This window comes from Salvia hispanica, chromosome 5 (genome assembly GCF_029641045.1).
Source record: "Salvia hispanica isolate PSC_SH4W2 chromosome 5, Shi_PSC_v1, whole genome shotgun sequence".
Classification (NCBI taxonomy): Eukaryota; Viridiplantae; Streptophyta; class Magnoliopsida; order Lamiales; family Lamiaceae; genus Salvia; species Salvia hispanica.
This window is the reverse complement of record NC_142696.1, coordinates 9934517-9950278: the sequence shown is the minus strand read 5'-3', so window position 1 is coordinate 9950278 and position 15762 is coordinate 9934517. Positions and strand designations below refer to the sequence as shown.

Below are 15762 nucleotides of genomic sequence, written 5' to 3'. Positions count from 1 at the left end.
CCTCGCACTTTATTCTTTCATAGCGTACGCTCCCGTGCGCAGGTTCTGATCCCCCACCCTTCACACAGGCATAACTTTTGATCCTGAAGGAGTTACGGGACCCACAGCATATCACCGCGAAGCTCTCGCCGAGCCCCACGTTCTGAGCTACGTGTACAGCCCGTGGCTACTCCGGGAAGCAAAAGGAGGCCGTTTCGAGCCATTTCGAACACTTTTAGTTCGTAGCTACTGTTTTTCGGCACGTTTAAGATTGTGGGACCCGCTCGTCACCGGCTCGTGGAGATTGTCGTACTTTTTGTCCTCGTACTCGACAACAGCTAATCGAGTGTCGGACCACATCAAGACCAACTGAACGGAAAAAAAAAAATGAACGCACTCGCAAAAAAAGGGGTGCAACACGAGGACTTCCCAGGGGGTCACCCATCCTAGAACTACTCTCGCCCAAGCACGCTTAACCTCGGAGTTCTGATGGGATCCGGTGCATTAGTGCTGGTATGATCGCATCCATCAATAGCCTCGCACTTTATTCTGTCATAGCGTACGCTCCCGTGCGCAGGTTCTGATCCCCCACCCTTCACACAGGCATAACTTTTGATCCGGAAGGAGTTACGGGACCCACAGCATATCACCGCGAAGCTCTCGCCGAGCCCCACGTTCTGAGCTACGTGTACAGCCCGTGGCTACTCCGGGAAGCAAAAAGAGGCCGTTCCGAGCCATTTCGAACACTTTTAGTTCGCAGCTACTGTTTTTTCGGCACGTTTAAGATTGTGGGACCCGCTCGTCACCGGCTCGTGGAGTTTGTCGTACTTTTTGTCCTCGTGCTCGACAACAGCTAATCGAGTGTCGGACCACATCAAGACCAACTGAACGGAAAAAAAAAATGAACGCACTCGCAAAAAAAGGGATGCAACACAAGGACTTCCTAGGGGGTCACCCATCCTAGTAGTACTCTCGCCCAAGCACGCATAACTTCGGAGTTCTGATGGGATTCAGTGCATTAGTGCTGGTATGATCGCACCCATCAATAGCCTCGCACTTTATTCTTTCATAGCGTACGCTCCCGTGCGCAGGTTCTGATCCCCCACCCTTCACACAGGCATAACTTTTGATCCGGAAGGAGTTACGGGACCCACAGCATATCACCGCGAAGCTCTCGCCGAGCCCCACGTTCTGAGCTACGTGTACAGCCCGTGGCTACTCCGGGAAGCAAAAAGAGGCCGTTCCGAGCCATTTCAAACACTTTTAGTTCGCAGCTACTGTTTTTTCGGCACGTTTAAGATTGTGGGACCCGCTCGTCACCGGCTCGTGGAGTTTGTCGTACTTTTTGTCCTCGTGCTCGACAACAGCTAATCGAGTGTCGGACCACATCAAGACCAACTGAACGGAAAAAAAAAATGAACGCACTCGCAAAAAAAGGGATGCAACACAAGGACTTCCCAGGGGGACACCCATCCTAGTAGTACTCTCGCCCAAGCACGCATAACTTCAGAGTTCTGATGGGATTCAGTGCATTAGTGCTGGTATGATCGCACCCATCAATAGCCTCGCACTTTATTCTTTCATAGCGTACGCTCCCGTGCGCAGGTTCTGATCCCCCACCCTTCACACAGGCATAACTTTTGATCCGGAAGGAGTTACGGGACCCACAGCATATCACCGCGAAGCTCTCGCCGAGCCCCACGTTCTGAGCTACGTGTACAGCCCGTGGCTACTCCGGGAAGCAAAAAGAGGCCGTTTCGAGCCATTTCGAACACTTTTAGTTCGTAGCTACTGTTTTTCGGCACGTTTAAGATTGTGGGACCCGCTCGTCACCGGCTCGTGGAGTTTGTCGTACTTTTTGTCCTCGTACTCGACAACAGCTAATCGAGTGTCGGACCACATCAAGACCAACTGAACGGAAAAAAAAAATGAACGCACTCGCAAAGAAAGGGGTGCAACACGAGGACTTCCCAGGGGGTCACCCATCCTAGTACTACTCTCGCCCAAGCACGCTTAACTTCGGAGTTCTGATGGGATCCAGTGCATTAGTGCTGGTATGATCGCACCATCAATAGCCTCGCACTTTATTCTGTCATAGCGTACGCTCCCGTGCGCAGGTTCTGATCCCCCACCCTTCACACAGGCATAACTTTTGATCCTGAAGGAGTTACGGGACCCACAGCATATCACCGCGAAGCTCTCGCCGAGCCCCACGTTCTGAGCTAAGTGTACAGCCCGTGGCTACTCCGGGAAGCAAACAGAGGCCGTTTCGAGCCATTTCGAACACTTTTAGTTCGCAGCTACTGTTTTTTCGGCACGTTTAAGATTGTGGGACCCGCTCATCACCGGCTCGTGGAGTTTGTCGTACTTTTTGTCCTCGTGCTCGACAACAGCTAATCGAGTGTCGGACCACATCAAGACCAACTGAACGGAAAAAAAAAATGAACGCACTCGCAAAGAAAGGGGTGCAACACGAGGACTTCCCAGGGGGTCACCCATCCTAGTACTACTCTCGCCCAAGCACGCTTAACTTCGGAGTTCTGATGGGATCCAGTGCATTAGTGCTGGTATGATCGCACCTATCAATAGCCTCGCACTTTATTCTGTCATAGCGTACGCTCCCGTGCGCAGGTTCTGATCCCCCACCCTTCACACAGGCATAACTTTTGATCCGGAAGGAGTTACGGGACCCACAGCATATCACCGCGAAGCTCTCGCCGAGCCCCACGTTCTGAGCTACGTGTACAGCCCGTGGCTACTCCGGGAAGCAAAAAGAGGCCGTTCCGAGCCATTTCGAACACTTTTAGTTCGCAGCTACTGTTTTTTCGGCACGTTTAAGATTGTGGGACCCGCTCGTCACCGGCTCGTGGAGTTTGTCGTACTTTTTGTCCTCGTGCTCGACAACAGCTAATCGAGTGTCGGACCACATCAAGACCAACTGAACGGAAAAAAAAAATGAACGCACTCGCAAAGAAAGGGGTGCAACACGAGGACTTCCCAGGGGGTCACCCATCCTAGTACTACTCTCGCCCAAGCACGCATAACTTCAGAGTTCTGATGGGATCCGGTGTATTAGTGCTGGTATGATCGCACCCATCAATAGCCTCGCACTTTATTCTGTCATAGCGTACGCTCCCGTGCGCAGGTTCTGATCCCCCACCCTTCACACAGGCATAACTTTTGATCCGGAAGGAGTTACGGGACCCACAGCATATCACCGCGAAGCTCTCGCCGAGCCCCACGTTCTGAGCTACGTGTACAGCCCGTGGCTACTCCGGGAAGCAAAAAGAGGCCGTTCCGAGCCATTTCGAACACTTTTAGTTCGCAGCTACTGTTTTTTCGGCACGTTTAAGATTGTGGGACCCGCTCATCACCGGCTCGTGAAGTTTGTCGTACTTTTTGTCCTCGTGCTCGACAACAGCTAATCGAGTGTCGGACCACATCAAGACCAACTGAACGGAAAAAAAAAATGAACGCACTCGCAAAAAAAGGGATGCAACACAAGGACTTCCTAGGGGGTCACCCATCCTAGTAGTACTCTCGCCCAAGCACGCATAACTTCGGAGTTCTGATGGGATTCAGTGCATTAGTGCTGGTATGATCGCACCCATCAATAGCCTCGCACTTTATTCTTTCATAGCGTACGCTCCCGTGCGCAGGTTCTGATCCCCCACCCTTCACACAGGCATAACTTTTGATCCGGAAGGAGTTACGGGACCCACAGCATATCACCGCGAAGCTCTCGCCGAGCCCCACGTTCTGAGCTACGTGTACAGCCCGTGGCTACTCCGGGAAGCAAAAAGAGGCCGTTCCGAGCCATTTCGAACACTTTTAGTTCGCAGCTACTGTTTTTTCGGCACGTTTAAGATTGTGGGACCCGCTCGTCACCGGCTCGTGGAGTTTGTCGTACTTTTTGTCCTCGTGCTCGACAACAGCTAATCGAGTGTCGGACCACATCAAGACCAACTGAACGGAAAAAAAAAATGAACGCACTCGCAAAGAAAGGGGTGCAACACGAGGACTTCCCAGGGGGTCACCCATCCTAGTACTACTCTCGCCCAAGCACGCATAACTTCAGAGTTCTGATGGGATTCAGTGCATTAGTGCTGGTATGATCGCACCCATCAATAGCCTCGCACTTTATTCTTTCATAGCGTACGTTCCCGTGCGCAGGTTCTGATCCCCCACCCTTCACACAGGCATAACTTTTGATCCGGAAGGAGTTACGGGACCCACAGCATATCACCGCGAAGCTCTCGCCGAGCCCCACGTTCTGAGCTACGTGTACAGCCCGTGGCTACTCCGGGAAGCAAAAAGAGGCCGTTTCGAGCCATTTCGAACACTTTTAGTTCGTAGCTACTGTTTTTCGGCACGTTTAAGATTGTGGGACCCGCTCGTCACCGGCTCGTGGAGTTTGTCGTACTTTTTGTCCTCGTACTCGACAACAGCTAATCGAGTGTCGGACCACATCAAGACCAACTGAACGGAAAAAAAAAAATGAACGCACTCGCAAAAAAAGGGCTGCAACACGAGGACTTCCCAGGGGGTCACCCATCCTAGTACTACTCTCGCCCAAGCACGCTTAACTTCGGAGTTCTGATGGGATCCGGTGCATTAGTGCTGGTATGATCGCACCCATCAATAGCCCCGCACTTTATTCTTTCATAGCGTACGCTCCCGTGTGCAGGTTCTGATCCCCCACCCTCCAGACGGGTATAACTTTTGATCGGGAAGGAGTTACGGGACCCACAGCATATCACCGCGAAGCTCTCGTCGAGCCCCACGTTCTGAGCTACGGGTACAGCCTGTGGCTACTCCGGGAAGCAAAAAGTGGCCGTTTCGAGCCATTTCGAACACTTTTAGTTCGCAGCTACTGTTTTTTCGGCACGTTTAAGATTGTGGGACCCGCTCGTCACCGGCTCGTGGAGTTTGTCGTACTTTTTGTCCTCGTGCTCGACAACAGCTAATCGAGTGTCGGACCACATCAAGACCAACTGAACGGAAAAAAAAAATGAACGCACTCGCAAAAAAAGGGATGCAACACAAGGACTTCCCAGGGGGTCACCCATCCTAGTAGTACTCTCGCCCAAGCACGCATAACTTCGGAGTTTTGATGGGATTCGGTGCATTAGTGCTGGTATGATCGCACCCATCAATAGCCTCGCACTTTATTCTTTCATAGCGTACGCTCCCGTGCGCACGTTCTGATCCCCCACCCTTCACACAGGCATAACTTTTGATCCGGAAGGAGTTACGGGACCCACAGCATATCACCGCGAAGCTCTCGCCGAGCCCCACGTTCTGAGCTACGTGTACAGCCCGTGGCTACTCCGGGAAGCAAAAAGAGGCCGTTTCGAGCCATTTCGAACACTTTTAGTTCGTAGCTACTGTTTTTCGGCACGTTTAAGATTGTGGGACCCGCTCGTCACCGGCTCGTGGAGTTTGTCGTACTTTTTGTCCTCGTGCTCGACAACAGCTAATCGAGTGTCGGACCACATCAAGACCAACTGAACGGAAAAAAAAAATGAACGCACTCGCAAAGAAAGGGGTGCAACACGAGGACTTCCCAGGGGGTCACCCATCCTAGTACTACTCTCGCCCAAGCACGCATAACTTCGGAGTTCTGATGGGATCCGGTGCATTAGTGCTGGTATGATCGCACCCATCAATAGCCTCGCACTTTATTCTTTCATAGCGTACGCTCCCGTGCGCAGGTTCTGATCCCCCACCCTCCAGACGGGTATAACTTTTGATCGGGAAGGAGTTACGGGACCCACAGCATATCACCGCGAAGCTCTCGTCGAGCCCCACGTTCTGAGCTACGGGTACAGCCTGTGGCTACTCCGGGAAGCAAAAAGTGGCCGTTTCGAGCCATTTCGAACACTTTTAGTTCGCAGCTACTGTTTTTTCGGCACGTTTAAGATTGTGGGACCCGCTCGTCACCGGCTCGTGGAGTTTGTCGTACTTTTTGTCCTCGTGCTCGACAACAGCTAATCGAGTGTCGGACCACATCAAGACCAACTGAACGGAAAAAAAAAATGAACGCACTCGCAAAAAAAGGGATGCAACACAAGGACTTCCCAGGGGGTCACCCATCCTAGTAGTACTCTCGCCCAAGCACGCATAACTTCGGAGTTTTGATGGGATTCGGTGCATTAGTGCTGGTATGATCGCACCCATCAATAGCCTCGCACTTTATTCTTTCATAGCGTACGCTCCCATGCGCAGGTTCTGATCCCCCACCCTTCACACAGGCATAACTTTTGATCCGGAAGGAGTTACGGGACCCACAGCATATCACCGCGAAGCTCTCGCCGAGCCCCACGTTCTGAGCTACGTGTACAGCCCGTGGCTACTCCGGGAAGCAAAAAGAGGCCGTTTCGAGCCATTTCGAACACTTTTAGTTCGTAGCTACTGTTTTTCGGCACGTTTAAGATTGTGGGACCCGCTCGTCACCGGCTCGTGGAGTTTGTCGTACTTTTTGTCCTCGTACTCGACAACAGCTAATCGAGTGTCGGACCACATCAAGACCAACTGAACGGAAAAAAAAAATGAACGCACTCGCAAAAAAAGGGGTGCAACACGAGGACTTCCCAGGGGGTCACCCATCCTAGTACTACTCTCGCCCAAGCACGCTTAACTTCGGAGTTCTGATGGGATCCGGTGCATTAGTGCTGGTATGATCGCACCCATCAATAACCCCGCACTTTATTCTTTCATAGCGTACGCTCCCGTGCGCAGGTTCTGATCCCCCACCCATCCAGATGGGTATAACTTTTGATCGGGAAGGAGTTACGGGACCCACAGCATATCACCGCGAAGCTCTCGTCGAGCCCCACGTTCTGAGCTACGGGTACAGCCTGTGGCTACTCCGGGAAGCAAAAAGTGGCCGTTTCGAGCCATTTCGAAAACTTTTAGTTCGCAGCTACTGTTTTTTCGGCACGTTTAAGATTGTGGGACCCGCTCGTCACCGGCTCGTGGAGATTGTCGTACTTTTTGTCCTCGTACTCGACAACAGCTAATCGAGTGTCGGACCACATCAAGACCAACTGAACGGAAAAAAAAATGAACGCACTCGCAAAAAAAGGGATGCAACACAAGGACTTCCCAGGGGGTCACCCATCTTAGTAGTACTCTCGCCCAAGCACGCATAACTTCGGAGTTCTGATGGGATCCGGTGCATTAGTGCTGGTATGATCGCACCCATCAATAGCCTCGCACTTTATTCTTTCATAGCGTACGCTCCCGTGCGCAGGTTCTGATCCCCCACCCTTCACACAGGCATAACTTTTGATCCTGAAGGAGTTACGGGACCCACAGCATATCACCGCGAAGCTCTCGCCGAGCCCCACGTTCTGAGCTACGTGTACAGCCCGTGGCTACTCCGGAAAGCAAAAAGAGGCCGTTCCGAGCCATTTCGAACACTTTTAGTTCGCAGCTACTGTTTTTCGGCACGTTTAAGATTGTGGGACCCGCTCGTCACCGGCTCGCGGAGTTTGTCGTACTTTTTGTCCTCGTACTCGACAACAGCTAATCGAGTGTCGGACCACATCAAGACCAACTGAACGGAAAAAAAAAATGAACGCACTCGCAAAGAAAGGGGTGCAACACGAGGACTTCCCAGGGGGTCACCCATCCTAGTACTACTCTCGCCCAAGCACGCTTAACTTCGGAGTTCTGATGGGATCCAGTGCATTAGTGCTGGTATGATCGCACCTATCAATAGCCTCGCACTTTATTCTGTCATAGCGTACGCTCCCGTGCGCAGGTTCTGATCCCCCACCCTTCACACAGGCATAACTTTTGATCCGGAAGGAGTTACGGGACCCACAGCATATCACCGCGAAGCTCTCGCCGAGCCCCACGTTCTGAGCTACGTGTACAGCCCGTGGCTACTCCGGGAAGCAAAAAGAGGCCGTTCCGAGCCATTTCGAACACTTTTAGTTCGCAGCTACTGTTTTTCGGCACGTTTAAGATTGTGGGACCCGCTCGTCACCGGCTCGTGGAGTTTGTCGTACTTTTTGTCCTCGTACTCGACAACAGCTAATCGAGTGTCGGACCACATCAAGACCAACTGAACGGAAAAAAAAAATGAACGCACTCGCAAAAAAAGGGATGCAACACAAGGACTTCCCAGGGGGTCACCCATCCTTGTAGTACTCTCGCCCAAGCACGCATAACTTCGGAGTTCTGATGGGATCCGGTGCATTAGTGCTGGTATGATCGCACCCATCAATAGCCTCGCACTTTATTCTTTCATAGCGTACGCTCCCGTGCGCAGGTTCTGATCCCCCACCCTTCACACAGGCATAACTTTTGATCCTGAAGGAGTTACGGGACCCACAGCATATCACCGCGAAGCTCTCGCCGAGCCCTACGTTCTGAGCTAAGTGTACAGCCCGTGGCTACTCCGGGAAGCAAAAAGAGGCCGTTTCGAGCCATTTCGAACACTTTTAGTTCGCAGCTACTGTTTTTCGGCACGTTTAAGATTGTGGGACCCGCTCGTCACCGGCTCGTGGAGTTTGTCGTACTTTTTGTCCTCGTACTCGACAACAGCTAATCGAGTGTCGGACCACATCAAGACCAACTGAACGGAAAAAAAAAATGAACGCACTCGCAAAGAAAGGGGTGCAACACGAGGACTTCCCAGGGGGTCACCCATCCTAGTAGTACTCTCGCCCAAGCACGCATAACTTCGGAGTTCTGATGGGATCCGGTGCATTAGTGCTGGTATGATCGCACCCATCAATAGCCTCGCACTTTATTCTTTCATAGCGTACGCTCCCGTGCGCAGGTTCTGATCCCCCACCCTTCACACAGGCATAACCTTTGATCCTGAAGGAGTTACGGGACCCACAGCATATCACCGCGAAGCTCTCGCCGAGCCCCACGTTCTGAGCTAAGTGTACAGCCCGTGGCTACTCCGGGAAGCAAAAAGAGGCCGTTTCGAGCCATTTCGAACACTTTTAGTTCGCAGCTACTGTTTTCCGGCACGTTTAAGATTGTGGGACCCGCTCGTCACCGGCTCGTGGAGTTTGTCGTACTTTTTGTCCTCGTGCTCGACAACAGCTAATCGAGTGTCGGACCACATCAAGACCAACTGAACGGAAAAAAAAAATGAACGCACTCGCAAAAAAAGGGATGCAACACAAGGACTTCCCAGGGGGTCACCCATCCTAGTAGTACTCTCGCCCAAGCACGCATAACTTCGGAGTTTTGATGGGATTCGGTGCATTAGTGCTGGTATGATCGCACCCATCAATAGCCTCGCACTTTATTCTTTCATAGCGTACGCTCCCGTGCGCAGGTTCTGATCCCCCACCCTTCACACAGGCATAACTTTTGATCCGGAAGGAGTTACGGGACCCACAGCATATCACCGCGAAGCTCTCGCCGAGCCCCACGTTCTGAGCTACGTGTACAGCCCGTGGCTACTCCGGGAAGCAAAAAGAGGCCGTTTCGAGCCATTTCGAACACTTTTAGTTCGTAGCTACTGTTTTTCGGCACGTTTAAGATTGTGGGACCCGCTCGTCACCGGCTCGTGGAGTTTGTCGTACTTTTTGTCCTCGTACTCGACAACAGCTAATCGAGTGTCGGACCACATCAAGACCAACTGAACGGAAAAAAAAAATGAACGCACTCGCAAAAAAAGGGGTGCAACACGAGGACTTCCCAGGGGGTCACCCATCCTAGTACTACTCTCGCCCAAGCACGCTTAACTTCGGAGTTCTGATGGGATCCGGTGCATTAGTGCTGGTATGATCGCACCCATCAATAACCCCGCACTTTATTCTTTCATAGCGTACGCTCCCGTGCGCAGGTTCTGATCCCCCACCCATCCAGATGGGTATAACTTTTGATCGGGAAGGAGTTACGGGACCCACAGCATATCACCGCGAAGCTCTCGTCGAGCCCCACGTTCTGAGCTACGGGTACAGCCTGTGGCTACTCCGGGAAGCAAAAAGTGGCCGTTTCGAGCCATTTCGAACACTTTTAGTTCGCAGCTACTGTTTTTTCGGCACGTTTAAGATTGTGGGACCCGCTCGTCACCGGCTCGTGGAGATTGTCGAACTTTTTGTCCTCGTACTCGACAACAGCTAATCGAGTGTCGGACCACATCAAGACCAACTGAACGGAAAAAAAAATGAACGCACTCGCAAAAAAAGGGATGCAACACAAGCACTTCCCAGGGGGTCACCCATCTTAGTAGTACTCTCGCCCAAGCACGCATAACTTCGGAGTTCTGATGGGATCCGGTGCATTAGTGCTGGTATGATCGCACCCATCAATAGCCTCGCACTTTATTCTTTCATAGCGTACGCTCCCGTGCGCAGGTTCTGATCCCCCACCCTCCAGACGGGTATAACTTTTGATCGGGAAGGAGTTACGGGACCCACAGCATATCACCGCGAAGCTCTCGTCGAGCCCCACGTTCTGAGCTACGGGTACAGCCTGTGGCTACTCCGGGAAGCAAAAAGTGGCCGTTTCGAGCCATTTCGAACACTTTTAGTTCGCAGCTACTGTTTTTTCGGCACGTTTAAGATTGTGGGACCCGCTCGTCACCGGCTCGTGGAGTTTGTCGTACTTTTTGTCCTCGTGCTCGACAACAGCTAATCGAGTGTCGGACCACATCAAGACCAACTGAACGGAAAAAAAAAATGAACGCACTCGCAAAAAAAGGGATGCAACACAAGGACTTCCCAGGGGGTCACCCATCCTAGTAGTACTCTCGCCCAAGCACGCATAACTTCGGAGTTTTGATGGGATTCGGTGCATTAGTGCTGGTATGATCGCACCCATCAATAGCCTCGCACTTTATTCTTTCATAGCGTACGCTCCCATGCGCAGGTTCTGATCCCCCACCCTTCACACAGGCATAACTTTTGATCCGGAAGGAGTTACGGGACCCACAGCATATCACCGCGAAGCTCTCGCCGAGCCCCACGTTCTGAGCTACGTGTACAGCCCGTGGCTACTCCGGGAAGCAAAAAGAGGCCGTTTCGAGCCATTTCGAACACTTTTAGTTCGTAGCTACTGTTTTTCGGCACGTTTAAGATTGTGGGACCCGCTCGTCACCGGCTCGTGGAGTTTGTCGTACTTTTTGTCCTCGTACTCGACAACAGCTAATCGAGTGTCGGACCACATCAAGACCAACTGAACGGAAAAAAAAAATGAACGCACTCGCAAAAAAAGGGGTGCAACACGAGGACTTCCCAGGGGGTCACCCATCCTAGTACTACTCTCGCCCAAGCACGCTTAACTTCGGAGTTCTGATGGGATCCGGTGCATTAGTGCTGGTATGATCGCACCCATCAGTAACCCCGCACTTTATTCTTTCATAGCGTACGCTCCCGTGCGCAGGTTCTGATCCCCCACCCATCCAGATGGGTATAACTTTTGATGCGGAAGGAGTTACGGGACCCACAGCATATCACCGCGAAGCTCTCGTCGAGCCCCACGTTCTGAGCTACGGGTACAGCCTGTGGCTACTCCGGGAAGCAAAAAGTGGCCGTTTCGAGCCATTTCGAACACTTTTAGTTCGCAGCTACTGTTTTTTCGGCACGTTTAAGATTGTGGGACCCGCTCGTCACCGGCTCGTGGAGATTGTCGTACTTTTTGTCCTCGTACTCGACAACAGCTAATCGAGTGTCGGACCACATCAAGACCAACTGAACGGAAAAAAAAATGAACGCACTCGCAAAAAAAGGGATGCAACACAAGGACTTCCCAGGGGGTCACCCATCTTAGTAGTACTCTCGCCCAAGCACGCATAACTTCGGAGTTCTGATGGGATCCGGTGCATTAGTGCTGGTATGATCGCACCCATCAATAGCCTCGCACTTTATTCTTTCATAGCGTACGCTCCCGTGCGCAGGTTCTGATCCCCCACCCTTCACACAGGCATAACTTTTGATCCTGAAGGAGTTACGGGACCCACAGCATATCACCGCGAAGCTCTCGCCGAGCCCCACGTTCTGAGCTACGTGTACAGCCCGTGGCTACTCCGGAAAGCAAAAAGAGGCCGTTCCGAGCCATTTCGAACACTTTTAGTTCGCAGCTACTGTTTTTCGGCACGTTTAAGATTGTGGGACCCGCTCGTCACCGGCTCGCGGAGTTTGTCGTACTTTTTGTCCTCGTACTCGACAACAGCTAATCGAGTGTCGGACCACATCAAGACCAACTGAACGGAAAAAAAAAATGAACGCACTCGCAAAGAAAGGTGTGCAACACGAGGACTTCCCAGGGGGTCACCCATCCTAGTACTACTCTCGCCCAAGCACGCTTAACTTCGGAGTTCTGATGGGATCCAGTGCATTAGTGCTGGTATGATCGCACCTATCAATAGCCTCGCACTTTATTCTGTCATAGCGTACGCTCCCGTGCGCAGGTTCTGATCCCCCACCCTTCACACAGGCATAACTTTTGATCCGGAAGGAGTTACGGGACCCACAGCATATCACCGCGAAGCTCTCGCCGAGCCCCACGTTCTGAGCTACGTGTACAGCCCGTGGCTACTCCGGGAAGCAAAAAGAGGCCGTTCCGAGCCATTTCGAACACTTTTAGTTCGCAGCTACTGTTTTTCGGCACGTTTAAGATTGTGGGACCCGCTCGTCACCGGCTCGTGGAGTTTGTCGTACTTTTTGTCCTCGTACTCGACAACAGCTAATCGAGTGTCGGACCACATCAAGACCAACTGAACGGAAAAAAAAAATGAACGCACTCGCAAAAAAAGGGATGCAACACAAGGACTTCCCAGGGGGTCACCCATCCTAGTAGTACTCTCGCCCAAGCACGCATAACTTCGGAGTTCTGATGGGATCCGGTGCATTAGTGCTGGTATGATCGCACCCATCAATAGCCTCGCACTTTATTCTTTCATAGCGTACGCTCCCGTGCGCAGGTTCTGATCCCCCACCCTTCACACAGGCATAACCTTTGATCCTGAAGGAGTTACGGGACCCACAGCATATCACCGCGAAGCTCTCGCCGAGCCCCACGTTCTGAGCTAAGTGTACAGCCCGTGGCTACTCCGGGAAGCAAAAAGAGGCCGTTTCGAGCCATTTCGAACACTTTTAGTTCGCAGCTACTGTTTTCCGGCACGTTTAAGATTGTGGGACCTGCTCGTCACCGGCTCGGGGAGATTGTCGTACTTTTTGTCCTCGTACTCGACAACAGCTAATCGAGTGTCGGACCACATCAAGACCAACTGAACGGAAAAAAAAAATTAACGCACTCGCAAAGAAAGGGGTGCAACACGAGGACTTCCCAGGGGGTCACTCATCCTAGTAGTACTCTCGCCCAAGCACGCATAACTTCGGAGTTCTGATGGGATCCGGTGCATTAGTGCTGGTATGATCGCACCCATCAATAGCCTCGCACTTTATTCTTTCATAGCGTACGCTCCCGTGCGCATGTTCTGATCCCCCACCCTTCACACAGGCATAACTTTTGATCCTGAAGGAGTTACGGGACCCACAGCATATCACCGCGAAGCTCTCGCCGAGCCCCACGTTCTGAGCTAAGTGTACAGCCCGTGGCTACTCCGGGAAGCAAAAAGAGGCCGTTTCGAGCCATTTCGAACACTTTTAGTTCGCAGCTACTATTTTCCGGCACGTTTAAGATTGTGGGACCTGCTCGTCACCGGCTCGGGGAGATTGTCGTACTTTTTGTCCTCGTACTCGACAACAGCTAATCGAGTGTCGGACCACATCAAGACCAACTGAACGGAAAAAAAAATGAACGCACTCGCAAAGAAAGGGGTGCAACACGAGGACTTCCCAGGGGGTCACCCATCCTAGTAGTACTCTCGCTCAAGCACGCATAACTTCGGAGTTCTGATGGGATCCGGTATATTAGTGCTGGTATGATCGCACCCATCAATAGCCTCGCACTTTATTCTTTCATAGCGTACGCTCCCGTGCGCAGGTTCTGATCCCCCACCCTTCACACAGGCATAACTTTTGATCCGGAAGGAGTTACGGGACCCACAGCATATCACCGCGAAGCTCTCGCCGAGCCCCACATTCTGAGCTACGTGTACAGCCCGTGGCTACTCCGGGAAGCAAAAAGAGGCCGTTTCGAGCCATTTCGAACACTTTTAGTTCGCAGCTACTGTTTTTCGGCACGTTTAAGATTGTGGGACCCGCTCGTCACCGGCTCATGGAGATTGTCGTACTTTTTGTCCTCGTACTCGACAACAGCTAATCGAGTGTCGCACCACATCAAGACCAACTGAACGGAAAAAAAAAATGAACGCACTCGCAAAGATAGGGGTGCAACACGAGGACTTCCCAGGGGGTCACCCATCCTAGTAGTACTCTCGCCCAAGCACGCATAACTTCGGAGTTCTGATGGGATCCGGTGCATTAGTGCTGGTATGATCGCACCCATCAATAGCCTCGCACTTTATTCTTTCATAGCGTACGCTCCCGTGCGCAGGTTCTGATCCCCCACCCTTCACACAGGCATAACCTTTGATCCTGAAGGAGTTACGGGACCCACAGCATATCACCGCGAAGCTCTCGCCGAGCCCCACGTTCTGAGCTAAGTGTACAGCCCGTGGCTACTCCGGGAAGCAAAAAGAGGCCGTTTCGAGCCATTTCGAACACTTTTAGTTCGCAGCTACTGTTTTCCGGCACGTTTAAGATTGTGGGACCTGCTCGTCACCGGCTCGGGGAGATTGTCGTACTTTTTGTCCTCGTACTCGACAACAGCTAATCGAGTGTCGGACCACATCAAGACCAACTGAACGGAAAAAAAAAATTAACGCACTCGCAAAGAAAGGGGTGCAACACGAGGACTTCCCAGGGGGTCACTCATCCTAGTAGTACTCTCGCCCAAGCACGCATAACTTCGGAGTTCTGATGGGATCCGGTGCATTAGTGCTGGTATGATCGCACCCATCAATAGCCTCGCACTTTATTCTTTCATAGCGTACGCTCCCGTGCGCATGTTCTGATCCCCCACCCTTCACACAGGCATAACTTTTGATCCTGAAGGAGTTACGGGACCCACAGCATATCACCGCGAAGCTCTCGCCGAGCCCCACGTTCTGAGCTAAGTGTACAGCCCGTGGCTACTCCGGGAAGCAAAAAGAGGCCGTTTCGAGCCATTTCGAACACTTTTAGTTCGCAGCTACTATTTTCCGGCACGTTTAAGATTGTGGGACCTGCTCGTCACCGGCTCGGGGAGATTGTCGTACTTTTTGTCCTCGTACTCGACAACAGCTAATCGAGTGTCGGACCACATCAAGACCAACTGAACGGAAAAAAAAATGAACGCACTCGCAAAGAAAGGGGTGCAACACGAGGACTTCCCAGGGGGTCACCCATCCTAGTAGTACTCTCGCTCAAGCACGCATAACTTCGGAGTTCTGATGGGATCCGGTATATTAGTGCTGGTATGATCGCACCCATCAATAGCCTCGCACTTTATTCTTTCATAGCGTACGCTCCCGTGCGCAGGTTCTGATCCCCCACCCTTCACACAGGCATAACTTTTGATCCGGAAGGAGTTACGGGACCCACAGCATATCACCGCGAAGCTCTCGCCGAGCCCCACATTCTGAGCTACGTGTACAGCCCGTGGCTACTCCGGGAAGCAAAAAGAGGCCGTTTCGAGCCATTTCGAACACTTTTAGTTCGCAGCTACTGTTTTTCGGCACGTTTAAGATTGTGGGACCCGCTCGTCACCGGCTCATGGAGATTGTCGTACTTTTTGTCCTCGTACTCGACAACAGCTAATCGAGTGTCGCACCACATCAAGACCAACTGAACGGAAAAA

General features: G+C 52.0%; 16 non-coding genes and 14 pseudogenes across 16 annotated transcripts; all 30 read right to left on the bottom strand.

Annotated features, from left to right (window-relative positions):
* Positions 1–387: 387 nt before the first annotated feature.
* LOC148925179 (5S ribosomal RNA) lies at positions 388–506 on the bottom strand. The gene has a single exon (XR_016131513.1). It is a non-coding gene; the product is annotated as a 5S ribosomal RNA (ribosomal RNA).
* Positions 507–901: 395 nt separating this feature from the next.
* On the bottom strand, positions 902–1020 carry LOC148925178 (5S ribosomal RNA; annotated as a pseudogene).
* Positions 1021–1415: 395 nt separating this feature from the next.
* LOC148925177 (5S ribosomal RNA) lies at positions 1416–1534 on the bottom strand (annotated as a pseudogene).
* Positions 1535–1928: 394 nt separating this feature from the next.
* Positions 1929–2047, bottom strand: LOC148925176 (5S ribosomal RNA). The gene has a single exon (XR_016130993.1). It is a non-coding gene; the product is annotated as a 5S ribosomal RNA (ribosomal RNA).
* Positions 2048–2441: 394 nt separating this feature from the next.
* Positions 2442–2560, bottom strand: LOC148925175 (5S ribosomal RNA). Its single transcript, XR_016131023.1, has one exon. It is a non-coding gene; the product is annotated as a 5S ribosomal RNA (ribosomal RNA).
* Positions 2561–2955: 395 nt separating this feature from the next.
* On the bottom strand, positions 2956–3074 carry LOC148925174 (5S ribosomal RNA). The gene has a single exon (XR_016131145.1). It is a non-coding gene; the product is annotated as a 5S ribosomal RNA (ribosomal RNA).
* A 395-nt stretch (positions 3075–3469) lies between these two features.
* Positions 3470–3588, bottom strand: LOC148925173 (5S ribosomal RNA; annotated as a pseudogene).
* Positions 3589–3983: 395 nt separating this feature from the next.
* On the bottom strand, positions 3984–4102 carry LOC148925172 (5S ribosomal RNA; annotated as a pseudogene).
* Positions 4103–4497: 395 nt separating this feature from the next.
* LOC148925171 (5S ribosomal RNA) lies at positions 4498–4616 on the bottom strand. Its single transcript, XR_016131837.1, has one exon. It is a non-coding gene; the product is annotated as a 5S ribosomal RNA (ribosomal RNA).
* Positions 4617–5011: 395 nt separating this feature from the next.
* LOC148925170 (5S ribosomal RNA) lies at positions 5012–5130 on the bottom strand (annotated as a pseudogene).
* A 394-nt stretch (positions 5131–5524) lies between these two features.
* On the bottom strand, positions 5525–5643 carry LOC148925169 (5S ribosomal RNA). The gene has a single exon (XR_016132119.1). It is a non-coding gene; the product is annotated as a 5S ribosomal RNA (ribosomal RNA).
* Positions 5644–6038: 395 nt separating this feature from the next.
* On the bottom strand, positions 6039–6157 carry LOC148925168 (5S ribosomal RNA; annotated as a pseudogene).
* Positions 6158–6551: 394 nt separating this feature from the next.
* On the bottom strand, positions 6552–6670 carry LOC148925167 (5S ribosomal RNA). Its single transcript, XR_016132003.1, has one exon. It is a non-coding gene; the product is annotated as a 5S ribosomal RNA (ribosomal RNA).
* A 395-nt stretch (positions 6671–7065) lies between these two features.
* LOC148925166 (5S ribosomal RNA) lies at positions 7066–7184 on the bottom strand. Its single transcript, XR_016131781.1, has one exon. It is a non-coding gene; the product is annotated as a 5S ribosomal RNA (ribosomal RNA).
* A 394-nt stretch (positions 7185–7578) lies between these two features.
* On the bottom strand, positions 7579–7697 carry LOC148925165 (5S ribosomal RNA). The gene has a single exon (XR_016131022.1). It is a non-coding gene; the product is annotated as a 5S ribosomal RNA (ribosomal RNA).
* Positions 7698–8091: 394 nt separating this feature from the next.
* On the bottom strand, positions 8092–8210 carry LOC148925164 (5S ribosomal RNA; annotated as a pseudogene).
* A 394-nt stretch (positions 8211–8604) lies between these two features.
* LOC148925163 (5S ribosomal RNA) lies at positions 8605–8723 on the bottom strand. The gene has a single exon (XR_016131484.1). It is a non-coding gene; the product is annotated as a 5S ribosomal RNA (ribosomal RNA).
* Positions 8724–9117: 394 nt separating this feature from the next.
* Positions 9118–9236, bottom strand: LOC148925162 (5S ribosomal RNA; annotated as a pseudogene).
* A 394-nt stretch (positions 9237–9630) lies between these two features.
* LOC148925161 (5S ribosomal RNA) lies at positions 9631–9749 on the bottom strand. Its single transcript, XR_016131992.1, has one exon. It is a non-coding gene; the product is annotated as a 5S ribosomal RNA (ribosomal RNA).
* A 395-nt stretch (positions 9750–10144) lies between these two features.
* Positions 10145–10263, bottom strand: LOC148925160 (5S ribosomal RNA; annotated as a pseudogene).
* Positions 10264–10658: 395 nt separating this feature from the next.
* On the bottom strand, positions 10659–10777 carry LOC148925159 (5S ribosomal RNA; annotated as a pseudogene).
* Positions 10778–11171: 394 nt separating this feature from the next.
* Positions 11172–11290, bottom strand: LOC148925158 (5S ribosomal RNA). The gene has a single exon (XR_016131981.1). It is a non-coding gene; the product is annotated as a 5S ribosomal RNA (ribosomal RNA).
* Positions 11291–11685: 395 nt separating this feature from the next.
* LOC148925157 (5S ribosomal RNA) lies at positions 11686–11804 on the bottom strand. The gene has a single exon (XR_016131780.1). It is a non-coding gene; the product is annotated as a 5S ribosomal RNA (ribosomal RNA).
* A 394-nt stretch (positions 11805–12198) lies between these two features.
* Positions 12199–12317, bottom strand: LOC148925156 (5S ribosomal RNA). The gene has a single exon (XR_016131346.1). It is a non-coding gene; the product is annotated as a 5S ribosomal RNA (ribosomal RNA).
* Positions 12318–12711: 394 nt separating this feature from the next.
* LOC148925155 (5S ribosomal RNA) lies at positions 12712–12830 on the bottom strand. The gene has a single exon (XR_016131752.1). It is a non-coding gene; the product is annotated as a 5S ribosomal RNA (ribosomal RNA).
* Positions 12831–13224: 394 nt separating this feature from the next.
* LOC148925154 (5S ribosomal RNA) lies at positions 13225–13343 on the bottom strand (annotated as a pseudogene).
* Positions 13344–13736: 393 nt separating this feature from the next.
* LOC148925153 (5S ribosomal RNA) lies at positions 13737–13855 on the bottom strand (annotated as a pseudogene).
* A 394-nt stretch (positions 13856–14249) lies between these two features.
* LOC148925152 (5S ribosomal RNA) lies at positions 14250–14368 on the bottom strand. Its single transcript, XR_016131483.1, has one exon. It is a non-coding gene; the product is annotated as a 5S ribosomal RNA (ribosomal RNA).
* A 394-nt stretch (positions 14369–14762) lies between these two features.
* Positions 14763–14881, bottom strand: LOC148925151 (5S ribosomal RNA; annotated as a pseudogene).
* Positions 14882–15274: 393 nt separating this feature from the next.
* LOC148925150 (5S ribosomal RNA) lies at positions 15275–15393 on the bottom strand (annotated as a pseudogene).
* Positions 15394–15762: the final 369 nt, after the last annotated feature.